General features: G+C 44.0%; 1 long non-coding RNA gene across 2 annotated transcripts in view; it reads right to left on the bottom strand.

Annotated features, from left to right (window-relative positions):
- The window catches only part of LOC128346358 (uncharacterized), a 79,888-nt gene that overhangs the window by 25,017 nt on the left and 29,943 nt on the right, over positions 1-24,928 (bottom strand). The window contains exons 1-2 of one of the 2 annotated variants that reach the window (XR_008316929.1): positions 20,685-20,816; positions 19,393-19,434 (exon numbers count right to left, since the gene is read on the bottom strand). The exons of the other annotated variant lie outside the window; for it this stretch is intronic. This is a non-coding gene — a long non-coding RNA (uncharacterized LOC128346358). Of the gene's footprint in view, positions 1-19,392; positions 19,435-20,684; positions 20,817-24,928 lie in introns of those variants that run through there. 2 annotated transcript variants of the gene reach the window in all.

Raw genomic sequence — 24,928 nt, 5'->3', positions numbered from 1 at the left:
GAATAGATACTTTCTATTCTCAGAAGAAAAAAGCAGGCAAACGCAAAGTGTTCCAATCAGTGTTGGGGCATAGGGGGGTTGCTGGCAGCCCACCCCACCCACTCCACCACTGCTGTCTTGCAGCCCCGCAACCACTGCCTATGTGCCTTCCCAGCTACCTACTTCTGGGAGAGGGCAGCAGGCGACCCTTCTGTTGCCAGTGCTGGCCATGCTCAGCATCAAAGCACATCCATGCAGGGGGCATGTCCAACATTGGACAAGGCCACTCCTCCCATTGCTGTATCCCAGTTAGAAAGCAGCTGGGTGCTTCTTTTGCCAGCTGGGTGCTTCTTTTCTCTCCCTTGCTCCAAGTGAGGCAGAGAAAGGAAGCACTCAATTGGCGAACAAAGTGCTTATCTATGGGGGCATGGCCAGCAACAGAATACAAGAGTGCCACTCACTCTCCTCTCCCCGCCAGTGAGCTGTTCGTGCATTGGCTGGGTGCTCTGGGGGTGAGATGGTGCCCTGGGCGGTCATCAGCAACCCAGGGACATTTGTCCCCCACCTGTCCAATGGTGGCCACACCACTGAATCAGTGCTAGTGATTAGGGGTGTGCACAAAACCTGTTTTTCCCATTCGGTTTGAGTCCAGACCAGACTCAAACCAAACCAGGCATGTTCAGCTTTGTGCCCCCCTGCGCATTCCCCCAGCTTGGCTCAAATTAGAGTTGGTTCAGGGGGTTCTAAGTTTTAAAAGATTTTTTTAAAAAACCAGATTCACCACTGGAGACCCAGCCATACAGAGGCCCATTGGGCATGTGTGGTGGCCTCCAAAATGGCCACTGCCACCGGAGGAAGGGTTGGAATGGCCCCAAAATGGGGCAAACCGGCCCTTTTTAGAGTGGGAGAAGGCCAGCTTTAGAGAGGTAGATGGCAGAGACAGACACACCCCATGAGCATGGCCACCGCTGCCACCCCAGACCCAGAGGTGAGTCTGGTTTAATTTAAAAAACCAACCAACCAAAAAACCTTAGAACCACTGAGCCAGCTCAGGGGGGTTTGGCTTGAGGTGGAGCCGACCTCGAGCCAGTTCACACATCTCTACTAGTGATGTCTGTATACTGAGTGCGCAGCTTGTAAGCTAGGGTTTGGAACTTCATGCTGGCAACAGAACTTAACACCTTCTTGTATTTGTACTTACACATGTACTTATACATTGATGGGACAGATCTCTTTATTGCCAAGAGGAAGCAAACACATTCACCCAATCCAAATGAGGAAAGTGAAATGGAACATGAAGATACAGTGACTCAAAATATATAAAAAGAGACAATTGTGAATTGCCAATGGTTTCATGAAGGCTTTTCAGCTGACAGCACAGATTTTATCATCCCCCAGCATGGCTCTTATGTACCAAATCTTGATTATTCTTACTGTTACAAGTTCTTCTGCAGAGCATGGATTGAGCAAATGGTATAAATATGAAGAGACCAAGGAGGAGTACTATGCTTGGTAACTGGATGTCTAGCATGATGACTTTGGCAGCAAAAACTCCGGGGCTGTTTGAAATAAAACAATAAAGGTATAATTGACTAGGCTACTTTTCCATCAAACTTTTTTTTTTAAATGAGTTTTGTGGCATTGCACCAGCATCAAGAACATTGTCTCCAGAATTCAGCTCCCTGAGATCCATCAATAAAAATGGGTCTTCTGACCACCTGTTTTGCCTGCTGCTTTTACTCAATAATCCAAAGAGTTTGACCAAGTTCTGAATGTGTACGTCTTTGTGATAGCCCCCTGGAGCTCATTTTACACGAAGGCAACACAGGTTGATGTATTTTTAAATGGCTTGATTTTATCACCCTGTTTAATGATTTGTCACATTATTTATTAGATGGTCGGATATCCAGAGGGATCCATCGCATTAACGTATAAATAATGTGGCAAATAGTTCAATAGGGCCATAAAAAAGAGATTTCAAAATAAATTGACCTATGTTAGCTACATGTAAACTAAGGCTGTGAATGATAATGCATGTCGTGTCCTTAAGTCTGAAAAATGGGGTCCAGGGAGGAATGCAGCAGAAAAGTTCACTTGACTAGAAAGGCCTTGTGCAAGCTGCTCTTCCCTCTGCTTCAATTGCCCACCTGTAATATGGGGATAATAAGACCAGTCAGGTTTACAGGGGTATTATAAGGATAAAATCATAACATTAACTAGAGTGTCACTGGATTGGACCAAGGATCCATTTAGTCTAGCATCCTGTTTCCAGAAGTGGGCTTGGAAGCCCACAGGCAGGAACTGAAGAAAACCACCTTGAGCCTTTTTGGAAGGGTGGTACCTGTATATAAATTGAATCAATCAATCAATAATAAATAAAACAGCACCCCTCTGCCTAAGGGCTTAACTATAACTGAATAAGCAGAGGGGAGACCAATGTCCCTGGGCCCCTGAAAGAGAGGGGGTCACTGACTGGAGGGCAGTTCATTCTTTGCCCCCCCCCCACACACACACACACCACCACCTCCCTGACTCGCTGGTATGCTGTTGGCTCCTGATTGGAAGACTCATTGCAGCTTCAAGCCAAAGCATATATTTTATCGCATTTCAGAGGCAGGGAGAGAGAGAGAGAGAGAGAGAGAGAGAGAGAGAGAGAGAGAGAGAGTCCATGCATGGAGTGTGTGATATTATTTACATAGGAGTGAGAGAAAGGATATGTCTTTCTCTCACTTCTATGTTTTGTTTTTCACAATGTCCTTATAGTTCTTCTGCAACAAAGATACTGGAGGGCATTATCTCTTTGGCAGTGGACCCAGGGTGGCCCAAGGGGCGCTCACCTTCACTCTGGGGCCCACTCCAACCTTGCTACACCCCTGCCCATGCTATCTGCCCTCCAGGAACTTATTTTCAGAGATATTCTAGATAACATGTCTGACATCTTGCTGACTAACGAAGCACTGCTGCAGGGGCATAGCTAGGGGAGAGGGGGCCCGTGTTCACCCTTCTCCCTGGTAGCCCCTCTGAGTGAGGGAGATAATGAAGAAAATAGGGGGGAGTGGAGCCGGGGGGCCCTCGGGAGCTGGGGGGCCTGTGTTCTTTGAACCCATCTGCCCAATTATAGCTACGCCCCTGCACTGCTGCAATAAGAGCAGCACTGGTGCTTCTAAAGAGTTCTAGAGTACTATAGTGCTAGTGCAGAGATCCTCAACTTTGGGCCACCAGATGTTCTTGGACTTCAACTCCCATAATCCCCAGGCCCAGTGGCCTTTGGCTGGGGGTTATGGGAGTTGAAGTCCAAGAACATCTGGGGGCCCAACGTTGAGGATCCCTGTGCTAGTGTATCATTGGTGGAGGATATTTGTTACCTCTCCTTCCCCTGGAAGCCCTCTGTGTCACTTGAAAATCTGTCTCTGGGGGCTGTGTGACCCTCAAGGACATATTTTCAGGTGGCACAGAGTACTTCTTCAGGAAGAGGAGGTTGTTGACATATCCCCCCATCACTGAGCCAGCAGTGGAGCTGAGTAAGCTGAACTTTTCAGAAGTACAAGTGCTTCTCCAATTGCACCGGTGCTTCATTAGTCAGGATGTCAGCCAATACTGTTAATGAAACTGCCCTGGGGTGATTGGTGAACACACCTAAATCTATGTACTAGCTAGTTTCATACGTCAGGGTCTTGCATTCCAGACTAGTGTTGTCTAGACAGGGTGCAGTTGCACAATTTGTGTCACTCCTCCTCCTGTTAAACCTCTTCCTCAGTCCATATATATTTCAGAGAATGATGCAAAGCTATCCACTGTCATAGTTCTGAGCAAGAGCACACAAGATGGAACAGTTTTTACTTGCATCCGCTCAGCTATGTGATCTTGTGTGGGTAGATCATTGCACTGGTGGAGCATTAACCACCTTCAGATTATGTTAATGAAAGGCGGTATCTAAATCTATCAATCAATCTATCAGCCATTTTTCTTAATTATGTATTGACTCTTTTAAACATGCAAAGTGCTTAAAAAACCCCAGCAAACTGGTTGTCATGACAATCCTAGTGAGTTCTTTAACAATCCAATTTTAGAGATTAGAAAGCAAAGGTCCATTCACACTGCCGTATTCCTCCATATGACTGTGTATACAACAGAGTCTGGCAGAGGGGTGGTAGATATTATAAACAAGGCCTGGTAGATGTTATAAATGCTTCTCTGAGGGAGAGCAGAATGCCTCCCTGTCTTAAGGAGGCACTCAGACCTTTTCTGAAGAAGCCTGGATTGGATCCCTCAGAGTTAAGCAACAATAGGCCTGTCTCCAGCCTTCCATAATTGGGCAGGGTAATTGAGACGGTGGTGGCCTCCCAGCTCCAGTCTTGGAGGAAACCGATTATCTAGACCAACTTCAAACTGGTTTTCGGGTGGAGACTAGGGATGTGCAAACAGGTTCATCGAATGTGTTTGACATTGAACCCAGGCCACGCAGAGGCCAATTGCACAGGCACGGTGGCCTCCAAAATGGCCACCACTCCAGAAGCGGAAGGCCCAAATGGGCTGAAGAGACAGCCAAATGGCTGGTAGAGGCATGAAGGGAAGCTGGTGGGGCGGTGTCCGCAGACACCCCGAAGGGAGTAAGTAATTTTTTTTTAAAAAAAGTTTCTGAACCCATCCACCCACCTGGACCAAACCCAGGGTTCTGTACTGGGACAGGTGCTCTTTAACTTGTCCATAAATGATCTGGAGGTTGGAGTAAGCAGCCAAGTAGCCAAATGTGCAGATGACACTAAACTATTTAGGATAGTGAAATCCAAAAGATATTGTGGAGAGCTCCAAAAGAATCTCTCCAAACTGAGTGGACAAGAGACAAAATGGCAAATGTGGTTCAATGTAAGCAAGTAAAGAGTGATGCATATTGGGGCAAAAACACCCCAACTTCACATATACACTGATGAGGTCTGATCTGTCAGTGAGTGACTGACTAGGAGAGAGATCTTGGGGTTGAGGTGCACAGCTCATTGAAAGTGTCAACTCAGTGAGCGGCAGCTATGAAAAAGGCAAGTTCCATGCTAGGGAACATCAGGAAGGGGATTGAAAATAAAACTGCTAATATTATAATGCCCTTATACAAATCTATGATGTGCCCACATTTGGAGTACTGTATGTAGTTCTGGTCACTGTATCTTAAGGAGGACATTGTAGAACTGGAAGAGATACCAAAGAAGGCAGCCATGGTGATCAGGGGCTTGAAGACAAAAATATCTGGTTAGGAAAATGGTGTGTTTGTTTCTGTCCCTTGCCTTCCTTTTGTCCTCTCTGTGTAGGCCTTTTCCTCTCTCTGTTGCTTTCTGTTATTGAGAAGGTGGTTTTGTTGGTTGGTTGGTTTATGGAGGGGTTCTTAGCCACTCTCGTCACCAGTGTAGAATCCAGAGGAGAAAGCTGTGATATGTAAGGACAAGAGTGTGGAGTTGAATCAGGAATATTAATGCTTTAATGAGACAGATATTATGTACAGAGAGGCAAGTGCAGCCTGCCTTCAGTGCTCTTGCTGATGGCTGTTTGTTAGCCCTGCCTCTTCTCTAGGACTGGATCTAGGTTTTTGGATTTAAGAAGAGAGCAGGGATAGGGAGCCCAGAGGGATGCAGTGATTACTATACAACCTCGTCCTTCCTTCAGTGGTGGTTGGATCCTCATGGCTCTGGTGCAGCAGAAGGACCTCTTTCTTCAGGGATGGATCGGAAAGTAGCAGGCAGAAGCAGGAAACCAAGTGTGTTAGGCAGCAGAGATAGATCCAAAAACTGTCTGTTCTTGAGCAGCCAACTTCTGGTGGCAGCAAGGCTGGCTGAGCAGATCAGGCCAGGCAAGAGGACCAATCTGGAGACTAGAAGCATTATTATCACACAGAATAAGACATGGCCAAGTGTAACGGCGGGTGTCAGATCTAGCGTCCAAAGTATGGGCGACTCTGAGATGGAGAAACCATATGAAGCACACAAGGGAGCACCAAATGGATCATACTGGCTCAAGGAACCAGGGGCAATTAATGCCCAAAATGTGTTCTGAGGCAACATTCAGTTGCTCTTCTTTCTTGAATAGGGCAGTTACATGGAATCTCAAAAGGTTCTATTGTTTGTGTTTGCTGTGCTGCACTACTACACAATGTTTGAATGGGTCAGTTGTACCCTGTTACATAAATGGACATGCAAACAATATTCGTGCAGAGAGAGACCTTGAATAAAAAGTTAACTTTCTTGAGTTAACTTCCAGAAGTCTACTTAGGTATTCCAGGAAAGGGAAGATGTGAGTCTAGTTCCCTTTCAGTTTGGCTTTGGTAGCTGCTAAATCTGGGGGTAACTGTCCCACTGCCTATTAAATGACTGAACCCCATGTGCCAAAAATAGAGAGCTCACGATCCTGTGAGGTCCCTGAGCATATTGAGAGTGAGAATTCACAAGCTTGTGGTCTCAAGCATAAACAGAAAGGCTTCTTGGAGCCCGCAGAGGAGCAGTTCTAGTGCTGCAGGAGATAGCCCAGCCACTGGTGGGCTAGCGATGCTGGAATGATCTAGAATGGAGCAGTCCCATATCAGAATAAGTTTGTACCAAGTTCTGGTTCTGGGGAAATGAACTGACAGGGTGTAAGTTGAGGTTCATGAATACAATCTGTTTATAGAAGAGTTTGGGGGCACAGCATGGGAAAAAAGTTGATTAAGGCAATATTATTGCTAAAATATGTTGCAGAGATTAACCAAGTAACTTGCAAAGAGGCAATTTGAGCTTGGTCCAAATTAGATCAAATCCAGGCTGGCTAGAGATAAGGCAGCTTTAGAGAAACAGGTTTTTGGATTTAGTAAAGAACAAGGATAGCGAGAGCCCAGAGGGGCATAGTGGTTATCCTACAGCCTCACTCCTTATGGCTCCGATGAAACCAAAAGGAACTCTTTTCTCTGGAACAGACCAAGAGGATTCAGGAGGCAGCAGAGAAGAATGCCATTTGAGGGTTAGGCAGCAGGGGTAAATCCAAAAGGTGTTTGGTCTCGTGCAACCAGTTCTCGTAGCAGCAAGGCATGCTGGGCATATCGGGCCAGCAAGGAAGGCCGATCAGGAGGCTGAGCACGGGAATGGTGCGAGAAGCAAGACACGGCCAGATGTTATGTCTGGTGTCAAGTCAATCACTAAAACAGCAGGTGGCGCCAAGGTGTAGAAACCAAAGGTAACACACAGGTTCATGAAACCAATGTGCCCTGAGGCAAAATGCCAGTTCCTTCCTGAGGGCAGGCAGGGGGCGGGTTATACCTGTGGATCTCAAAAGAATCCATTGTCTTTGTTGGGTGTTGTAGCATATGCACAATGGCATGCAAAGGTCAAGAACAACCTATATGTAAAATGACTACACAGATATTAATGGTCAGAAGGACCCAGTAAATCAAACAGCATTTTAATGAACGCAGCTCCTGAGTTCCAATGGCTCATCAACCTCTTTTGTTGGTGAAAGGAGCAGTATTTGCAGTATCTTATCTGCTCTCTTGCTGAGATTATGAGTTTAGATTGTTTGAGGCAACCAAGGATGGGAGGTAACAAGGTCAGTCCTTGGATAGACCAGGGCTGCTCAGCTTTGGCCCTCCTGCAGATGTTGACCTACAACTCCCATAATCCCTGGCTATTGGCCACTGTGGCTGGGAATTATGGGAATTGTAATCCAAAAACAGTTGGGGGGGCCTAAGTTGAGCAGGCCTGGGATAGACACACCTTGGAAGCCAACTCAGGTCTGCTTAGACATTTCTAGTAGAGGGAAAGGCATGAGGCTAATTCCCTTTCAATTTGCTTGATAGCTGGTGAACCTGGGGGCGATTGTCCTACTGCCTGCTAAATGACCTGTCCCCATATGCCACAAGCGATGAACCCATGATCCCATGAGACTGAGCATGTTAAGAGTGAGCAGAGAGGCTTCTTAGAGCCTGCAGAATGGCAGTGCTGGCAACAACCCATGTAAACGACTTGTTATGTAAGCTCCCATTGGGCTTTTTCCTAGTGGGAAAGCTTTCTGACAGACCATATTGCCAATAGAGCCTGATTATAGTGACTACACATGCAAAAAAAAAAAAAAAAAAAGCCAGTAAAACCAAATACTGACCAAGCAGATGCAAGCCTCTGGAGCAACCAAGCTTGAATATCAAAAACAAGACTCTAATGGAGGAGAGGGAGGAGAGGAGAGGGAGGTGGACAAGAACTAACTAGGGATGTGCAAAAAATTTTGGGCACAGAATGATCTGTGCCCAAAATGAGCAATGAGAAAAAACTTCTGAGGTGTGAATTCTCATTCTATCATAGCAAATGAGATTTTTTTTCAATTAAACAACTCTCATGACCCCTTTCACTTTTTCACACTCTCAATTACTATGAATATGAGGAATTAATCAATTTAGCACACTTCACCTTATGAAGACAAACCTCAGAAATTCACCAAAATTCACCCCTCTGCCCAATCACTCTGAAATTGGGGACGGGTGGTAGCCTCCACCCATTAGGCACTATCTACCAGCCCACCCCACTCCTTTGGGGCAGATCCACTTTCTGCCCCCAATCTGCCCCAAAGACACCAAAACTTCAAATATTCCCAAAAAATCAGCCCTCTGCCCAATCCCCCTGAAATTGGGGTGGTAGCCTCCACCCATTAGGCACTACCACCCCACCCCATTCTTTTGGGGCAGATCCACTTTCTGCCCCCAAACTGCCCCAAAGTCACTAAAACTTCAAAAATTCTCAAAAAATCAGCCCTTTGTCCAATCCCCCTGAAATTGGGGTGGTAGCCTCCACCCATTAGGCACTACCACCCCACCCCACTATTCTGCCCCAGGCCCCAATTTCTGCCCCAATCTGCCCCAAAGACATGAAAATTTCAGAAATTTCCCAAAAATCAGCCCTTTGCCCAATCCCCCTGAAATTGGGGTGGTAGCCTGCACCCATTAGGCACTACCAACCCACCCCACTCCTTTTGCCCAGATCCCATGCTATGCCCCTGAACTGCCCCAAAGTCACTAAAACTTCAAAAATTCCCCAAAAACCAGCCCTTTGCCCAATTCCCCTGAAATTGGGGTGGTAGACTCCACCCATTGGGCACTACCACCCCACCCCAAAATTTTGCCCCTGGGCCCCTTTCCCCCAAATCGATTCGGATTTGGATTCGGATTCGGATTAAATCCGAACCCGAACCGAATCAAGGGTGATTTGGGTAGCCCATATTCGGGCACAAAACAGAACAGGGGTGATTCAGTTCGGGTCCCAAACCAAATCACCGAATACCCAGATTGCACACCCCTAGAACTAACTTCAGCCTATCTTCAGGACAAGAACTATCCCAGAGATGAATGACCACATACTATACAAGCTGGAAACTACATTCAGAAAAGTTCCCAACATGGCCATGTATTTTATGGACATGGCAAACAAGTCCAAGACCCAGATCCAAGAACAAGACCCAATATGAGGAGACCCGACCAGAAGGCAACACCATCACAGAGCCAGTAGGTGTGGTGGGGATTGGGTGGCAGGGATGGGGGCCCTTACCGGCTCCATGACGGAGCTGGTAATCATGTGCCACCCAGGGATAGCTCCCTGCTCCTGTGCAGGGAGAGCAGGCTAAGCATTTAACCCCTGTGGAGCCAAAGTGCTCAATTCCAAAATCCACAAAAAACCAAGAGATCCTCACCAGACTGACCAATGAGGGAAACACAAATGTAGTCAAATGATTCTATAGTGTGATGCAAACATTAGGCTCAGCTAGCTTTAATCTGTATCAGGCACACAGTCAAATTTAATCTGTATCAGGGACACAGAAACCTGCTTTGGATCCCTCAGAGTTAACTAATTACAGACCTGTCTCTAATCTTCTTTGGTTGGGCAAGGTGACTGAGCAAATGGTTGCTTCTCAGCTCTAGGCAGTTTTGGATGACACTGATTATTTAGATCCTTTCCAAACTGGCTTTCGACACAGGGAGTGTGACTCTGCTGATCCTTTTGGATCTCCCGGTGGCTTTTGATACCATTGACCATGGTATCCTGCTGGGTTGCTTGGTGGGCTAGGGTGGCACTGTTGTACAGTGGTTCTGCTCCTGGCAGTTTCCAGATAGTGTCACTTGGAGACTATTGCTCTGAAAAGCAAGAGCTGAAGTGTGGGGTTCCACAAGGCTCCATATTGTCTCCAATGCTTTTTAACATCTACATGAAACTGCTGGGAGAGATCATCAAGAAGTTTGGTCTGGGATGCTATCAATATGCTGATGATACCCAGATCTATTTCTCTATACCAACTTCATCAGGAAATGGCATAACGCCCTCTAAGTGCTTGCCTGGAGGTGATATTGGGCTGGATGAGGGATAACAGACTGAAGTTGAATCCAAACAAGACGGAGGTACTGTCTGTAGAGGGTCGGGATCCAAGAGATGGTATAGATCTGCCTGTTCTGGATGGGGTTACACTACCCCTAAGAGATCAGGTTAGTAGTCTGGGAGTGCTCCTGGATCCCAAACTCTCCCTGGTTTCTCAGGTTGAGGCTGTGGCCAGGAGTGCTTTTTATCAGCTTCGGCTGATACACCAGATATATCTGTTCTTGGAGAGTAGTGACCTTAAAATGGTAGTACATATGCTGGTAACCTCTAGGCTTGACTACTGTAATACACTCTATGTAGGGCTGCCTTTGTACATAGTTCAGAAACTACAATTGGTACAGAATGTGGCAGCCAGACTGGTCTCTGGGTTTACCCGAAGGGACCATATAACACTAAATTCTAAAAGAACTGCACTGGCTGACAATAGGTTTCTGAATGAAATACAGAGTGCTAGTTATTACCTATAAGACCCTTAATGGCTTAGGTCCAGGGTATTTAAGAGAGTGCCTTCTCTGTTGTGAACCCTGTCGCCTATTAAGATGATCTGGAGAGGTTCAACTACAGGTGCCGCAAAGTTGGTGGCAACTCAGGACCGGGCCTTTTCTGTGGCTGCCCCAGGGCTTTGGAACGCGCTCCCTGCTGAAATAAGAGCATCCCCTTCTCTGTTTGCTTTTAGGAGGACCCTGAAGACGTACTTGTCTTTCCAGGCCTTCAACTGAGATTCAATTTTTTAATTTTAATGTGCTTTTAACATGTTTTTACCTTATGGGTTTTAAATGTGTTATATTTTATGTTTTAATTCTGTATACCGCCTAGAGATTTTTATACTAGGCAGCATATAAATTCAGTACATACATACATATTCACCTAAGATGGATACCAGGCCTGTTCATAGAGCAGGAGATTCTTTGGGGAGCTCTGAACTTTGAACTCTTGTCTCTGAGAATGGGGTGCTTATGCTGATGGAGAGACTTCTCTGGGAATTATGTGGCTGTGCTGTTCACACAATCTTTTGAAACTCTGATCAAGATACCATTCTAAAAGCTTAAAGGCCATTTGGGCCTGAGTTCTGCAATAATCATGCTAATCAATGCATATCTACCTGTATATTGTAACCTGAGCTGGCAAGGTTTATGTAACAGAGATATTAGAGATGATTGTCAATAAGGACAACTAAGGTTATTTTGCATCTCTTGTTTTTCTTTACTCTCACCTCCTTCACCCTCTGACATCTCTGGAACTGCAAAAATTGCTATGCTTTAGTTACTGAGAGATAGCAAAACTTATGATGTCTTGGCTGCAAGACAAGGCAATAGAGGTTGTATGAAGCTGGCAGAAGTGATCCTTTTTGCAGTGATAAGACAGTAAAGTTCTGTGTGAAAGGCTTTTCCGAAGGGAGGGGCAGAAACAGATTTTCACTGAAACAGCATAAGCAAAATGGCTAAAAGGAGAGACACAGAGATTTCGAAGGAAGACAGGCTCTTGGCTTTGTCTTCTCACTTTGTTGGATGGTGCTGTGGAGCATGATCCAAAAAGAGTTGGTTGTGAGCCAGACACTATCCAAAGCACAAAGTCTGTTTGTGAGCTCTGCAGAAGGGCAGAGTTCAGAGTAGAGATTTTACCTGGTGCCTGATCCTGTGTTTTTTCTGGCCTACAGTCTCAAAAGCTTCAAGACCCTCCTGCATCTTTGGCCAATTTCCAGTTTTCAACAAGACGAGGCTTTAGCCTAGTCTGAAGCCTGGTAATATGAACTTTCCCTGGAAAATCTCAGTTCCATTCCCTCCCCTAATCCAAATCTCTCCCCACCTTCTTCCTTTTCTTACATAATTAAGATGTTCTTAGTAGTTTATGTATTATTGCTAATCATTAAGGCAACACATATACGCACCACCTGCCAACTGTTATTTCTCTGTTAATGCTTCTATTAGTTAAGTAAACATTTAAAAGACAGTTTGATGTCTGTGTCATGTCTCTGCCAAGAAATTGCTATATCTCGCTAGAAAACAAGAGAGTTCCCGGGGGTAATGTTCAGTTCCTTTGGCTGTGGTGCTCTAGAGCAGGGATCCTCAACGTTGGGCCCCCAGATGTTCTTGGACTTCAACTCCCATAATCCCCAGGCCCAGTGGCCTTTGGCTGGGGATTATGGGAGTTGAAGTCCAAGAACATCTGGGGGCCCAACGTTGAGGATCCCTACTCTAGAGCATTTACAGAGTGCAAAGTGACTGAGAACACAGCATCTGAGGTATTTTGTCTCAGAACAATGTATGGACTCCAAGTTGAAGAACTTGGATTGCATTCACTGGAACTGGACTGATCCTTGGAATAAGGAACTAAATTTGTGACACTGGAATTGGGCTGGTCTGGCTCTGATCTGAGATATTTGGATATTTAAAATTCACCCCAATATATATTAGAGATCAATTGGACAAGACTTTTAGTGAAGGTTTGTTAAGTGATAGTCACATTGACACCTAGTGACATAAGCATATTCACATATAGAACCAGTACAAACAACAAGGTCTTCTGAATCCAAATTACTCCTGTGGGCACAACAATAGTAGAAAAATTATTCAGTATAAGTAAAATGGAAAATATTCAGAGAGGAGCAATAATGTGGAAATAAGTACAACTCATGAATGAATGAGTCCACACGCTGTATATAAAAGAGTCGAAAATGAAATATGTACAAAAAAAGTCCAAACATACTCTATGGTGATCCAGTGACCTCCATTTCAAGATGCCTTTTTCAAGTGGAAGTTGACCTTGTTAAACAACTTTGGTCAACATGACCCAATGTCCTAATTGTCTGAGATATAAAACTCAGTTACTATATAAACTTCAATCATATTTCAGATTATACATCCCCATTTTTCCTCCCACTAATGGTACCTTATACCAAACATCACAGTAATGAACAAAACAGGAAGTTTGTACAATATATGAACTGTTTGTATTACAAGAAGATTTATATATTTATTTATTTATTGTTAAATGTATATACTACTTTTCATTTAAACAATCCCAAGGTGGTTCACAGAAAAATTAACACAAGCCTATAAGAATATACAATTAAAATATTAAGCTAAAATTTAAAAACATGAGTCCAACTAAAAATTTAAAATACAAGCATAAAATAACCATACAAAATACAATATACAGAGAAGCAGCAATAGATACGATCATATAAAAGCCTGGGTAAAAAGCCAAGAATTAACACGCTTTCTAAAAACTGTGATGGAGACTGAGGAGTGAATAGCCACTGGGAGAGCATTCCAGAATCTGGGGGCAGCAACAGAGAAGGCCCTGTCCCAAGTGCATGACAGCTAAGCCTCCCTCATTGTCAGCACCTGGAGCAGGGCCCCCTTAGATGATCTTGTCAAGTGGGCAGCAACCCTTGGGAGCAGGCAGTCCCTTAGGTATCCAGGGCCCAAACCGTTAAGGGCTTTAAAGGTCAAAACCAGCACTTTGAATTGGACCTGGAAACAAACTGGTAGCCAGCGCAGCTCTTTCAAAATTGGTGTGATGTTATCCCAGCGGGCAGCTCCAAATAAAATCCTAGCATTTTGCACTACCTGCCATTTCCGAATATTCTTCAAGGGCAGCCCCAAGCAGAGCATGTTACAGTAATCCAGCCGTGGCATGACTAAGGCATGGGTAACTGTGGCCAGATCTGCTTTCTCAAGAAAGGGACGCAGCTGGGTCACAAGCCAAAGTCTTGCAAAGGCACCCCTGGCCACTGCCTCCACCTGAGCTTCCAAAAGCAGAGCCGGGTCCAGCAATACCCCCAAGCTGCATACTTGCTCTTTCAAGGGGAGTGCAACCCCATCCAGAACTGGTAGAATCTCCTCATTCCAAATGGCTCTCCTACTGACCAACATTACCTCCATCTTGTCTGGATTCAGTCTCAGTTTATTAGCCCACATCCAACTCATCACGGCCTCCAGCCCCCGATTCAGGACATCCACTGCCTCCCTAGGATCAGGTGACAAGGAGAGATAGAGCTGAGTGTCATCCACATATTGCTCACAACTCAGTCAAAGTCCCCAGATGACCTCTCCCAGCAGTTTCATGTAGATGTTAAACAGCATGGGGGACAAAATCGAAACCTGCGGGATCCCACAGACCAATGGCCACAAAGCTGAGCAGTAGTCCCCCAGCACCACCTTCTGGACCCTCCCCGCAAGAAAGGACGAGAGCCACTCCAAAGCAGTACCTCCAATTCCTATACTCAAGAGAAGATGTTGTGAAAACTTGCCCCTATCTCATTCCCAGAGGTAAAGCGATTTCTGAACTACATAAACACTCAATTAGTAATAAATATAAGTACAGAACAACATAAGAGCACCTTCTCCACAGGCATAACTATAACAGGGCAAGGGGAGACAGTTGTCTGGGGGCCCACTGCCTTGGGGGGCCCCCAGAGGCAAGTCACATGACTGACTTCCCCTGCCACGCACCCGCCCAGGCTTCCTTCCATCCTTCAAAATTGATGTGAGTGTTAAGACCTGGAGCTACCAGAACAGCATGTCTTTCTCTAGTACAATTAAATGACTTGCATCATCCACAATTTACAAAACATTTTTTAAAAATGTAGGATGATGTTCTATTGTGTGTGTGTGTGTGTGTGTGTATCTATATCTATATCTATATCTATATATACGCTTTGTGTTACCACTATTCAGCCTCATTTAAGACTTGTTTACTTAATGAGCTGAGCTTCAGTGGGGGGGGGGCATCTGGGCTTACTCCAACCTTGCTACGCCCCTAACCTTCTCAAAAAATGTGTTACAACAAACCAAGCCAACAACTTGTGTAGTACTTAGTCTTATACAATCTCTTTAACTGCTTCTAGCAACTTCTCTTGAACAAGCAGGTACAAAGCTTACTCATACACCAACAATCTCAAACTGATCTTATATACCCACTGACAATCAGTTGTGATTGCAAGACTGAAGGTGTGCTACCAATGATAGGTGAATCATTGATCTAATCCTGAAGGAACTTACAATTATTGTTGCAAACATTATTATTATTATTATTAATTCGATTTCTATATCACCCTTCCAAAAATGGCTCAGGGCAGTTTACACAGAGAAATAATATATAAATAAATAACATTGGTTTTACAATGCTGGACATATATTACAACCCAAGTAATTTTCACCATGATAATAGACAATTTGGACAATTAATAGACAATTAATTAGATTCATGGACAATTAACTAGATTCATGGTTTTAATTTTTAATGTTGGTTTTAAATGGTTTTTAATGTTTGTTTATGTTTTAAATTATTTAACTGTAAACTGCCCAGAGATGCAAATTTTGGGAGGTATAAAAATATGTTAAATAAATGCATACATACATACATAAATTAGATATTCTACGATAGCCCATTCCTGGTGGTTTATTACAATCCAGAAAAGCTTGGATTATATGTGAATGTCTCTTAATGATCTGTTTAATCCAACTAACTAAGGGGCTAAACACCATAGACTCAAACAATTTAGACAGAGTTACACAAAAGGTTTGTTTTCAAACAGTGTATGTCTTGCTATTCCTTCTGTCCATCTCTCAGCAAAGTCTATGATACATTGGGGGAAACCCCTTTCCCCCCCAAAGGGAGTATGTTTCCCTTTGTTGATAAAAAATGTTACCACTTGTACAATTTCTTTTTAATCTTAAAAATTGTCCAAATGGAATGTTATATTTAATGTGTCTGTGATAGAAACCCTTATAGTGTGAAATAAAAAACCCTGTCTGTAGGTTTATGGTATCCTCTCACCACCAGGATGTTATTGGCCTCTTTGTACACTATGACATTTAAAAATGAGATGGAATTATCATTGACATGTCCAGTAAACTGTATGTGTGGGTCAATCGAGTTGATCCAATCAAAAAATGAAGGTATTGATGTATGGTATGGATATTGAAGTGCACAGCTTAACATAAGCAACCCTATTTTGTTTAACTAAGCTCAAGGCTTTGCAAGGAGAGCCTTGTCAGTAGTTTTTGAAACTGTTTACTGGTACTTTTCCATGTTCCCTAAAGTCAAAGCAACCCGCTAGTGCTGGAAGATAAGGCTGGAATGAACTGGTTGGCAGTCTGCACACATTCCCTAACTTTGGCCAGTTATTGCTATGCAGCTGCATTTTGAGGAATACTTTTGACTATAAATGTGTTGCTTTCTGTATGGTTCTTTGTCCTGCTCTTTGACATTAGTCGAGCAGTACCTATGCTACTTAAGAGCATAATAAAGCTTTGATTGTAAGTCCTCTCGTCTGGGCTGATTATTGGACTCCATCTGCCCAGGAACGAACCTCCCCTATTGGGGTCAAGGCTACCCCAATACATCAGTATAAGACAATCAGATTGGACAATGATGAAAATGTCATCAACGAATCTACCACAATTTAAAAAATACTTCTTGTACAGATTATTAAATGAGCCATATATAAATTTGTGATGCTGGCAACAACTGGGCTATTCATAGCAACGTGTGTGTGTGTGTGTGTGTGTGTGTGTGTGTGTGTGTGTGTCTCATTGACCACTCTGTTGGCGGATCTTCCTGTTTTTTTTTTTGAAGTATGCCTGTATAGATCCCAGTATGCTACATATTCTTGCCTGCAATTCCAAAATCCACCATGCTTCTTTCTTAAGTAGAGCTTTATCATTTCCATGTATACTTTTTTCAATTGTCTCAAACTGTACATCCCTAAAGGAATGTGTTTTTCTCCCAAAAATGAACTACCAAAGGGGCACCACTCACATTTCTGCTCAGATGTTCACCGATATATCTTTTCAAAGGTCTAGATGTCTTACCAACTCCCCCTTACGTTTATTGCACCATTCAAACTTCAATATGGATTGGGGAATCATTTAATCACCTTAAACAATTTACCCTGGAAGAAAGTGCATGCATTTCATGGAACTGGCACCTTGTGTTTTTGGTGCTGGAAGTGAAGGACTCTGTCATGTCTCAATGACAGAGGGGGACAGATTAGTGAGTCAGAGGGCTAGAGGGGTCAAGACATTGGTCATCCCTTCTCTACTGCTCCAACACTATCCCTTTGATATGTAGATTGCTGCTCTCAAGGACTTCCTTCCTGCCTGCCACTTCCTCTTCCCTTTTTCTTCTCCCTTACAACACCCACACTCCTCTCTCCTTGCACCATATGTGCAGAGATGCAGAAACCATCCCTCTGCATCCAGCTAGCTAGCTATATTAGAGATCCTATCTCTCCACTTTACTATCTAGAATGGAGTTCTCCAATAAAGACTCCTTATATTGATTTGAAACTATGAACTGGCTCCAAGTTTCTTTTACTCTCAGCATGCACGCATGCCTGGGCAGACTCCACTGTGTTGTGCCTCAGTGCACTCTGCTGTAATAGAAGGGTATCTCTTACCAGAGAGAATTCCCAATATTTGGAATATAGGAAATAAAAAATTTGCAACATTAATTGTTTTGTGGTCCTTTAACTGATACTGTGAGGATGAGATTTCTTTACAAACTGTTGAAGGGGTGCAAGAAAATTGATTTTATGTTTTCAAATGATAACAAAGTAGTTATCTAGAAAGTGGCAACTTTGGCAGTGTTTTGAGAAAATAAAAACAAAATATTATGGTTACCCAGCAAAAATAAAAAGGCACCTTTTAAAGTGGTGTCTCTCATATATTTTTATCCTATATCTTATAAATAGCAAGGAGAGAGCAACTGCCCCTGTTCATCTGTGACGAAATGCAGATTCCCCATCTTAGCTCAACAGTTTCTTACATTTGTTATCGAGGCGACAGGGCCATCAATCTACAGGCCTAAGCCTTTTTCACATTAGGTAACCAGTTCAAACTGGATTCAGCTTAGACATGCTAGTTCAGCCCCATTAAGGAGGAAGGATCTCCAGTTTGGAGGGGAAACTTCTACCCTGGATTGGCCAGCGGCATTACATCAGAGCCACACCGGCTCTTTTCATTGGATCCCAGAGCTGTCTATCTCTGGAAGAGTGGGAAAGCCTTCCCCCTTTTGTATCACTATAAAACAGGGAACAAGAAGCCCTTCATTTTGTTACTGGGGTGGTTTCCAGATAGTGAGGCTTACAACGCAAAAAGTGGTGTAAACTGCAAAGTTTTGTGTGCTGAATTCAAACCACAGTTGAAATCCATTGTAAGCTACAATGGGGAAATACCGCTATTTTTTGCGACACATATGTGACGTTGTAGGGCTACAATGCAGCAACAAAATCCGAAAGAAGGCATTGGAAATGTGAACGGCATCTTGCTTACAGCGCAGGGACAGAGCAGGCAGTGCGGAAGCACCCTTAAGGGATATGTTGTGACACTGTGGTAGTGTGCAATCTGGAAAGTGCCCAGTACAGTCTTGAGTTGCCAGCAACTGGACACTTTGTCCCCAGCTGCTTCTTGTGTCCAGAAAGGGAGAAGCTGTAAGGATTAATGCTCCCTCAGCCAAGGACCAGTCTACTGCTAGTCTTAAAGCTCAGTGCTAGCTAGTTAGTTAATGTTTTTGTATTTTCTTTTGAATTCCTGTGTGCCATGTTTTCCCCAATTCCTTGTTCTGTGTGCAACCCTAGTTTCTTAATAAAGTTCAAATACTTAGAAGTGGCTTCAGTCTGATTTAAGAGGTTCTGGAGGGTTACTTGCAAAACTCTTCCTCATGTGCATCGTAAAGTCATTTGCTACTTTTGAGTTGTTTCTGAATAATATCTCATTGTCTAGAGCTGGCTGGTGTAGACTCTGGCTGTACAGTGCCTGTAAGTCACAAGCCAGACAGGTTGTTGAAGCCATGTCTGAGCCTGGTCAGTGGCTTTAGATCAGTCTTCAGCTGGTGGCAGCCTACACTGAAGGTGCGCGTTTCTCCTAGATTTGGGATCAGAGCAATTTCTCTACTGAGAGTAGATCCCTGGAAAACACAGAGTAGCCCCCATTTTATCACCTCATCCTAGTATAACATCTCTCCAGTGGCTCCTGCTGGTATCCCCTTTATGTTTATTGTCAGCGTTTCGGGGACAGGAAACTATTTTCTTTTTACATACCTTCAGCTGTGTAAACTGTTCTGAGCATTTCTTTTTCTGTTTCTAAAGTGAACATAAATATTTTAATAACAATAAGAATCATGATATCTGTATCAATTGTATTTTGGGTTGTGTAATTATGATTTGGCTTGATTTTCTCTTGTGCCTTTTTATCTTGGGTTGTCATTTTTTAAATGTCAATTGTGTTGTGGGTTATGACTAGACAAATACATTTCAATTATATTTACTGCCAGATCTGCACTTTCAAATTCATTTGGCAGGCATTCATAGTATGATGCTGAATCTGAGGATGAAATTTAGAAGCATTCTTACTCAAACAATGCCAAACTTTCCATATTTCAGCTTTGTTTGCTGGCGTAAAAGTGGATGCAAATAGTAGGATAGTGGCTCAGGTAACCCAGCAGCCCCATTTGCAGAGAAAGACTAGTTCAGCCAGCTGGTCCTGGGTTGGGCATCCAGATTTCACTGGATCAAGTGAGTAGCAGGGGCGGAGCCACCATTGGGCAAACAGATTCAAAGAACCCGGGCCACCACCAATCAGGGGCTACACCTTGCACCCCAGACATACTCCTGCATCTGATGTCAGACATGGGGGGGGCATGACTTCGCTCCCAAACTGGACTGCACGGCCCCATTTGGGAGCAAAATTGGCCAGCACTGCATTTGCAGTAGGGATGTGCACAGAACCGACTGTCCCATTTCTGTCTGGCACCCCTTAGAAATCCTCCCCCCAGTTTGTTCCGTGGGGGGTTCATGGTGCAGACCCCTTTGGGAGTAAAACCATGGTGCCACGTCTGATGTCAGATGCAGGGGGCGGGGCGGGTGTGGAGCAGAGGCAGCACCCGGGCTGCCGCTTGGCTCCCTCCATAGCTGGTGAGTAGCTTTGAAAAGCTGCACCTTTGTCTTGCGCTGAGACAGAGAGGAAATGCAGCCCACTCCCTCCATCAGCCTGTGGCGCTCCAAGTTTGGAGTGCTTCCTGGACCTGCTGGGCCACTAGCGGAGAAAGGAAGCAGGGAAGGCCAGGCTGTGCACATGGCGTAGAGAGGAGATGTGGCCTGCTCCCTCCGTCAGCCAACACTGGGCTGCTGACAGAGGCAGGTGGCAGGAGAGGCCACTGGCTGATGGAGGGACCAGGGCAGGCTGGACTGTGCATGAGGCTGGAGGTGTGGGCTGCCAACTGATAGGTGGCACAAGTGTCGGAGAGTTGGTTCTATGAGCGGCACAAAAAACAACATTCAGGGGCCAGAAGGAGCAGCTCACCCTCCACTGCCCCATACAACCTCTTACTCACCACCACTATGAAGTCCAATATATAGATTGCAAATTCCAAAAAAAGTAATAAATAAATATTCAAAGTAATAAATAAAGTCACACACACACACATTATTTGAGAAGAGAGCAGTTCCTACTAGCACTGCTTAACCCAAACGCCGATTCATTCTGTTTGCCTTGCCTCTCAGTAGCAAAGACTTTCCCCCCCTCTGGCCACTCTGATTGGCTGCCAGAGTAGTCAATCAAAATGATGAAATGTAATTGGCTGGAAGGTCATTCCCAGCTCTGCCCATCTTTTGAAAACAAAGGCCAGCCTTTGAATTGGCTGCTGTCTCATGGATATTTAAATGAGCCCAATGAAATATGTGGCATTTCAGTACCCACCCATTCTGTGCAAACATTGCAGTAAGCAGGCTGCAAGCAGGAAACATGGCAGCACAGACTGAGATGCAGAGTCAGTGAAGCAAGCAGCTGCTGATTTGGGCAAATTTTTGGGCCCACTCTGCGCTAAGTAAGGAGCCTCCCCCACTTCAGAGAGAACATGAGAGTGACAAAAATTGTTGTCCCCTCACAAGTACCCGTGCTACTTTAGTCTGGATGTCAGTTATTGATTTAAGTGGGAGAAATTTAAGGGAGAAATCAGTGTGACTTAAAAATACTTCAGGGAGAGGCCATGAGGCCTCTTCCATTAGCTTGCTTTGACTATTAATAGTATATTCGTTAGCAGTCTTGAGGTTTTTCTATCAGATAAGGAAGGTGGGCTGAGTCAGTAAGAAAAAATAAATGGATGAACTGATGGATGGATGCTATAGTTCAATTATTGCATTCCTTTTGTAGTATATATTTATGTTAACATAATTTATGTAAGTAACAAGTAAATGCAGGTTTCAAATGCAATCGGCCCCAAATATCTACAGTCATAGGCATAAAAACTTGCTAATAAACATGCCTTGAATCTGTAAAACATAAATACAATTGAAAAATGCTTAACAATATCCTGGAAAGTACAGGCCATGGAGAGAGACAAATTCCTCATACAAAACACTGTGACATGTGTAGCATTAATAGAAAGCTGCTTTGTAATTGCTTTGTAGAAAGTGTGTTTGCAAGTCAGTGCCTCTGTGGGATGGAAAAGTACAGACCAAACGAAAGTGTTAAGTCAGCTATCTGCCCAGAGCAAAATAAGTGGGGGTTTGCAGCAGCGGGGAGAGATAGTAACTGCATTGTTCTAGGAATAGTAATAGTAACTGCATTGTTCTAGGAATGTGAAGGCTTCTCCTATTAATTAATTATCTCTCTGCTGTGAAATAGAAACTTAGAGCGCAAAGTCCAGCCTCTATGCAAGCATATGTACGAATGTAATGAACTGATTGGTTCTTTGGGGCTGAATGTTGATGCCTAGGGGTGGAGGAAAATCTTTATAAACTCTTGTTAGTCTGTAAGAGGTACGCTCCTTGGACTTTTGCCAGAAGGCACCAGGGGTCGTCCTCAGCGCTGAGAAATAAACCTTTGTCTCTTTCACTATCCGTGTCAATGGTCATTTGCTCAGGTAACATTCTGGTGCCGTGACTCGGATGGTCAAGCTGGTCAGTTGGCCTACCCGAAGTGGACTCGAGGTCTGTCTTCCCGCCCCGCGAGGAGCGACCCCTCGGCGCCACTTCCTCTATCTGGAAGGAGAGGCTTGAAACTCGCGGGGCCTCAGCCAGACTCGACTTCCTGACTGGGTGCGGAACGAGACACAACACAACGCAGGAGTGTCCGGACAGGTAAGGGCTTCTCGGACACAGGGGTTAAAGTCCCGGCTGAGTCCGAGAGGAGAGGGTTTAACCATCTGAAGTCCCTCTGGTTAAAGTCCCCCTTGGGGTAGAACGTCGTCCAGTCTACCCGAGCCACCGTGAGAGGCGGCGGACACCGTCTCGCTAACGGCAACGGCTCGCCCTGGGAGAAGGGCGTATCTGGGAGGTCGAGGGTGGAAAGTTGATGAATGTTGAGTGATTGTGGAGAGAGTTTGCGTGGGGACCCACTAGGGGAAACCTAAACTGAGTGTGGACCTTGTCACTGGCAAGGCGGGACGCCCTATTAGGTTCATAAACCCGGCGACGGGAGTGAACTGAAACAGGCGGCGCGAATCTGGTGTCGGTGTCTTCCTACAAACGTCTAGAGTGAGTGAGAGAGTGAAATCCAAAGACGTCTTTTGGTTCTCCTCAGCCCAAGAGGGGCAAAGGGGGAGAAAAAGTCCAAGCAGGGGCGGTTTAATCTTTCAGCTCGAGGAGGGGGAAAGAGAGAGAGAAAACAACAACAACAACAACAACAAAAAACCCACAGCCGATGTAGGGCTGCCTGGGAAGGAGTGACTTAAGCCAAGAGCCCAAGGAGGGCCGGCTTTGAGTCAGAAATAAACAGTCTAAGCCCGACCAACTCAAAGGGGGGGCTATGGGTAGCAGAAATAGCAAGTACACAAAATCTGAACGGATTTCATGTACACCTTTGGAGTGTGTGTTGAAAAATTGGGTGATTATCATGGGAGCAAAGAGTGCTCTTAGAAAACATGTTTTGAAATGCCTTTGTATGAAAGTTTGGCCACTATGAACTCGAGTCAGAGGCCTCCTGACTCTGAAAATAACATCCTTTTGCACTTGCCTCTGTTTTATAAGTGTTAAAGAAGGAAGAATGATTTGTCTTTTGCAAAAATCATTTCTCTCTCTGTGTTCTGTTTCCAAGTTGCTTCCAGGCTTTGCCCTTGTGTTGCAAAAAAATAAAATAAAAATAAAATTTTGCTGCTACTGTCCTGTTGTCACGAAGCCAAAAGATAACTGTCCTAGCTGCAAAAGTTTCTCTGAACAAAAGGCTGCTTTTGTTCTTTTTCTTTTTCCATCTCTCTTCAACTATTTGAGTTGGAAAAGAGGAAAGAAAATGGAGTTTTGAAGGAATGCATATGGGAATTGCAGACAAAAGAAGAAGGAAAAAACTAGAAGGAAATACGTAAAAGGGTTTTTGTTGGAGGTTGTTAACAACAACAAAAAGAAAAATGCTTGAAAAGCACCAGTAAGTTATAAGATTGTGATGTGGAAAGGTAATATAGAATTACAGGTTGTTTTCATGGATAACTGTGATAAGGTTGTTCTGTTTAAACTACTTTCTTAACTGAGTTTATGGCTGACATATTTAAAATGCTATAAAATTCTTTGGGATTCATATGAAGTTTTCTTTGTTTAGTCCTTTGTTCTGTGAAATACACAAGACGAGCCTCTGTGTGTGTGTGTGTGTGTGCGCGCATGTTTCTGAGAGGGAGCCCAAAGCTCTGGTTCTGTATAGGAATTCAACCCACATCAATTTTATAGCTCATCCCTGTGAAGATGAGGTTTCTGTTGTATTTATTCTGTTTATTCTGTTGTATTTGTGAATGTATTTATACCAGTGACATGTTTTGTTTTGTTTTTCCTTTCTGTAAACTGTTCCAGACCAAACTTGCTCTGACATTGAATTCCAAAATTCACAATTATTATATTAATTGAACATAAAATTGGTCATGGCCTGAGCAACACAGGGAACTTTCAGCGGTCGGCTGGCCAACTGAGGGCTGAATCTTCCCACCTCTGCAGAAGTGCTACTTATGGCTAAATGCATTAGGCATGAGAGCAAGCTCTAATTCATTCATTCTTATATCAAGTTAATTGTGATATTTCTGCCACTACTGAGTATCATAAGCCTTTATATGTTATGTTTACTGAATTCCTTGACAATGATCTATCTTATCTTACCTATTTCTGTGAACTCAAGAGGTTCTCTGAAAAGCAGTTTGTGTTCCAGCCAGATTAATTGTGGGTGAGAAGGAAAAATGGATTTTAAGATAAATGAGTCTAATTGTATTACTGTCATGTTTTGCAAAATCTATGCAATATTTCTGCTAGTTGAATTTGATGTAAACTGAAAGCTACTAATCAAATGGTCTAAGGTTCAAAAAAAATTTTTTTAATTTGACTCATCCACCAGCCCTGCTTTGCCTTCACAGCAGCTGAATCTTAAAATCCCAGACATGAGATTTAATGAAAGGAATTTTGTTTTGCCAATCCTGCAAGTGGCAAGGAGTTCCAAAGCATCGGTTTGCAATTCACCTTGGAAATTTCCCAGCTAAAAGGGATTAGTCTGGGGCAGTAGATGGCTGACTCCCTCACACATGACCGAATATCATGTGACTTTGGTGAGGATCCTGGGGTTTCCATGGCTACTACTTTGTTCTTAATCCAGCTAACTTACTTCCTT

The sequence above is a fragment of the Hemicordylus capensis genome, chromosome 2 (genome assembly GCF_027244095.1).
Source record: "Hemicordylus capensis ecotype Gifberg chromosome 2, rHemCap1.1.pri, whole genome shotgun sequence".
In the NCBI taxonomy this organism is placed as follows: domain Eukaryota; kingdom Metazoa; phylum Chordata; class Lepidosauria; order Squamata; family Cordylidae; genus Hemicordylus; species Hemicordylus capensis.
This window is presented reverse-complemented; position numbering and strand designations above follow the sequence as displayed.